Source organism: Poecilia reticulata, linkage group LG5 (genome assembly GCF_000633615.1).
Source record: "Poecilia reticulata strain Guanapo linkage group LG5, Guppy_female_1.0+MT, whole genome shotgun sequence".
NCBI lineage: Eukaryota > Metazoa > Chordata > Actinopteri > Cyprinodontiformes > Poeciliidae > Poecilia > Poecilia reticulata.
This window is the reverse complement of record NC_024335.1, coordinates 33160105-33165251: the sequence shown is the minus strand read 5'-3', so window position 1 is coordinate 33165251 and position 5147 is coordinate 33160105.

Sequence of the window (5147 nt, the reverse complement as noted above, 5' to 3'; positions counted from 1 at the left end):
CTAAATATTAAGTGTACTACCTATAAGTATATCTAAATTATACTAAAAATACACTTGTACCAATTTCAAAATTAGAACTTTAAACACACTTAAACATAATTGTACCAAAATACCCTTTTAATATATTAAATAAAAGTATATTTTAAGTGAACAAAATATGAATGAATATGTATGAATTTTTAAGTGCCTTAATAATCTTTTACTATTTATTAAAATTGCATACAATAAAAAAATTATAATCATGATGTAATTTTTAAGAAAGTATAAAATCCATTTTCAGATGTGTGATGTAAAACCTTCTAATCAACGGCATTAGCTCCAGTTCATACTCCAGACCAGATGGTGGCGGTATTGCACACTTTCATTTATTTAAAAAACTCCACAAAGAAAAGAAAAAACTTGAACGCAGGGAAGATAACAGATGCTGTTCAAATTTTCAATTTTTACTGGCATAATATTGTCATAAAGTAGAGAGGGCCTTGACAATAGTTAGTAATTTTGGTAAATTCAAGCTGGTGACGTCCTAGTCCGAGTTAGACGAGAACACAACGGGACAACAACCGATGGAAATGAAATGTGTGTCACAAAAGGAGCCCGAAGGGACAAAGGATGCTAAGTGTTGCTACCTGGTGGTAAGTTTGCTTATTAATTATCTTCATTTAATTATAAACAGTGCAGTAAAGATATATAACTTACGTTGGTTTCAGAAATAATTATTTTATTGTGACTTGTATGATTATTACTATAGCAATCATTCAGCTTCATGTTATAACTGCATGGAGGTTGTTTGTTGCAACTTATAGTTTAATTCATAAACTAACCTGGTTTTAATTAAGCTCCAAAAGCTATGATATTGTGAGGTTGTTGTTTTAACTCGTTCATCAATGATTTTATCTTCAACATATGTTTGCAGTCTAACTAAGCAAATGAAGATGGAAGAGGAAGCCAGCGAAATTGGGTGTTAGAAAACCTAAAGACTTTCTGTCTCAGAAGAAGCTTTGACTAGACCAGGTCACCAACCAGCTCTGAGGATGAACCTCCACATCGTCTTTATGATGTAAGTTTGTTTTTTCAATGAGGAGCTAGCTACATTTTCAACAACATAAACTGCTGTGTTACCAACACCAAGTGCTTAATAAACATGATTTGATTTAAAGGTAACTGGAAATATTTTTTCTCTTCTTGTTAATCTAACATTTATCTTTATTTTTTTTTAATTTGTTGTTGACTTTCAGGACCCTGTGATGGACTGGTGACCTGTCCAKGGTGAACCCTGCCTCTCATCTGATGGCTGCTGGAGATGGGCACCACCAGCCCCCCTCACCACCCTGCAAGGATCAGTGTGTYCAGATCATGGATGGAAAGATTTTAAGGTAGTTTGTCTSCTTAAGTCCACAYTYAAAACAGCTTCATAGTTAATGCMAACATCAMCTGAYTCTATGACATTGCTGACTATTTTTTCTACTTCTAACATAAACAGGCAAAGAAGAAACCCAGAAATGTTTTTCCACCCCAGGCATCTGGTCCCAATCATCATCAGTTCTGATGACATTGTGGACATGGCGAGTCCACAACGTCTTAAAATTGTATTATTTTTTATTTGCCATTTTTTTGTTCTCTTTAAATACAAATGCTTTCTCTGTTTAATTGCTCTATTTTTCTTTTTTGTAGGTTCCTGTAAGGTGCAGTGAACAGGAATGTTCCGTCGTTGATCCTCACTTTCATGTTTTATTGTCACACTTAAAATTTCATGTTCATGTGTTCATTTTTGATGTGTAAAATGATAATTTATGTAAAGTTCATAAAGTTGAGTAAAACTGGACAATTTTAAAATGTCAGTAATAAAACAAAATATTTGAATTACCTTGAACATCTTGTGTAATTAATCTTTCCATGTAATTGTAGCTGTAGTGTAGTTATGCATGTCATGTACAAAATAGGTACGTAGGAATAAAGACTCACGAGTAATTAAAATAGTAGTTTATTATCAATAGCAGGAAATCAAAGTGTAATTTAAATACATTACTAATATATTAATAGTATATTTAAAATATATTTGAAGTATATTAAATATATATTTTTAATATAATTCTGAGGCAGAGTTATTACACTCAAAATATAATAATAAAGCTCTGAAATATTATATTTAAAAAATACTTTAAGTACACTAAGTACACTTGAAGTTGTTCCAAAAAAGTACGCATAGTATACTAAACTATACTATTAGTTGTAATTTAATACTATGTAAATACTACTAAAGTATACTAAGCACAAAATTAGTTGTTCCAAAATAGTACAGTTTAAGTACATCAATAAAAGTATACTAAAGTATGTTAAAATTTAGTATACTAAAGTATGATCTAACCCTAACCCTATTTTCCATCCATCCATCCATTTTCTTCCGCTTATCCGGGGTCGGGTCGCGGGGGCAGCAGCTTCAGAAGGGAGGCCCAGACTTATTTTTTAAAACATTTTTTAAAACATTTTGCTAAACATTACAGCACAAACCACTTGTTATGCAAAGGTGTTTAAGATGTTCATTTCACAAGCCCTGAACAACTGAGCTCATGATTAACTTGGTGGTTTTTTAAAAATTATTTCCAGATCCACAGCTGCCCACTGAGGCGGTAACAATTTCTATGGGCAAGTTTCACTCTTCATGATTCAAAATCATGAACACAGCAGGAATCACAGATGATCCTACTCTTGTTTTTCATGCAAAGATAAATAAAACAGGTTCTCTGGATGAATAAAACAAGCGATAAATTAAAAAAAAAATTGCTGTAAAACAATGAGTTTCTATGAAGATTTTCCTATGTTTCATGATCTAAAGCAGTACTTCTTAAATAGTTGGAGGAGGAGCTGGGAGGGCAGGTCCAAGAAGCAAGACTGTATAATTGTCCCCTTTATTGAGAAGGACCTTGCTACAGCAAACAGAAAGGGGCGGGACGGACCGCTCTCAGTCTCATACCTTATTTGGAAATGGGACCATTGCTCTCCAGAAGTGTAGGGGGCGCTATTTCCTATATTATCCGTGGCCTCGAGATTTTATTTTCTTTTGAAATCTGTGATATATTTTCTGTGTACTTCTAAATCTGCTTCTTAGTCGCATCTTTTCAGGCCTGCGTGGGGCTGGTAGCACAACTAATATAATTACATTACTAAATCAGAATACCATTAAGTCTTTATTATTTATTATTAATTCTGGCATTACTGGCACTGTAAAAGATCAATTATCTTATAAAACATTTTTTTTTATTTTCTTAAGGATGTGTAGCTAATTAAATAACATCTATATATATCTGTCAATTATATTAGGAATAAAAGAAATAAGGAAACATGAAAATAACACGATGAACTATAATAAAAATACAATTTTCAATGTATACGTAAGAAATTTGATTGAGCAAAAGTCAATAACAAACAATTAGGTTCACAGAAGAATAACAACCCAGGTTGTTACAACCAGGGTTGTTAAATAGATACAAGCAAAAATTCACATTTTTGTTTTTACAGTGCCATGTATATGGCATGTATACGAGACCTTTTATTGGTAGTTTTATATATAGTAAAAAATAAGATGAAACTATTTAGTCTATCAACGTGGAAAATTTCCTTCAACTTTAAAACGATAAATCATATTCATAGAATCACATTATAAACAATTTGTGAATAGAGCAAAAACACTAAGCATGTTATTTAGTTTGGTTAAGAATAATTATTGCACTGTCAATAAATGACATCTAATAAATATTCTTAGTTGCCAGAAGAACACAGTAACACCTTCAATAAGCTATCTGCTAAAATATTTCTGCCATCTTCCATGTTCTTTCAACAAACAGTTGAGACAGTTGTTTTTGGTTTCACCGCTATTTACCTGCTGTTATACCTGCCATTCAAAGTATTCTTAAAAGATTCTGTTAGTTTGCTCATGTGACCAAACCAGCTGAGTAGATGAAAAATTAAAACTCGAGTTAAGATGTTATTTTAACTTGAGTAAAGTTAAAACTCTAGTTAGAATGTTAAGTTTTAACATTTTAACTCAACAACCTCTAGTTGTGTACAACTAGAGGTTGTACACAACCTCAAGTTGGGTAACCTCAAGATCACTAGATCTTCTTAAAAGATAAGAGTTTCTGAGAACAGTTCTTAAAGATATAGTCAGTGTTTTCATCAAAGTTGAGCTGACTGTCCAGGGATGACACAAGGAATTTAAAATTTGTCACAGTTTCAACAGGTTGGCCATCAAGTGAAACTGGAATGGCAGCCCTTCCTTGGGCTGCCACCTTATCGTTGTGGAGGGGTTTGAGTGTCTCAATGATCCTAGGAGCGATGCTGTCTGGGGCTTTATGCACCTGGTAGGGTCACCCAATGCAGACAGGCAGTGGTGCAACTACACATTATTCAGGTGGATGCGAAAACATAGATCGGTGCCCCCCTCCCCAGGGAAGGAACATCAGGGTGAAGGAGCGACACTCAATATACCCTCCCCCCCCGAGGTGACGATACGTGAAGGGTAAAACTCGCTACATTTACCTGGTTATGTGCGCGAGGTGAAGGAGCGTAGGGCGCGCTGAAGTATATGGGAAAACATCATCGGCGCGCCGCCCCCTCCAGACGGGGGGGCGGCGCGCCCCCCATCTGGAGGGGGGCGTGCCAAAAAGTTGCATACCCACTTTTTGCGCCACTGCAGACAGGTACTAGGTGAGGAACCAGACGAAGCGCAGCCTGAAGACCCCTATGAAGAGTAATAACATTGGACTTGGTTTTCCATCGCCCGGACGCGGGTCACCTGGGCCCCACTCTGGAGCCAGGCCTGGAGGAGGGCCACGATGGTGAGCGCCTGGTGGCCGGACGTGGGTCCCCCTTCCAATGGGCGCACCACCTGTCGGAGGGGCCAAAGTGGTCTGCTGCGTTGTGCAACGGGCGGCAGCCGAGGGAGGGGACCCTGGCGGTCTGATCCTCGGCTGCAGAAGCAGGCTCTTGGGACGTGGAACGTCACCTCTCTGGTGGGGAAAAAACCGGAGCTAGTGTCTGGCGGAGTCCCCTGTGAGACAGAGCTTCAACTCTCATCTCCGGCAGAACTTCGAACACGTTCCGGGGGAGGTGGGGGACATTGAGTCTGAGTGGACCATGTTCCGTACCTC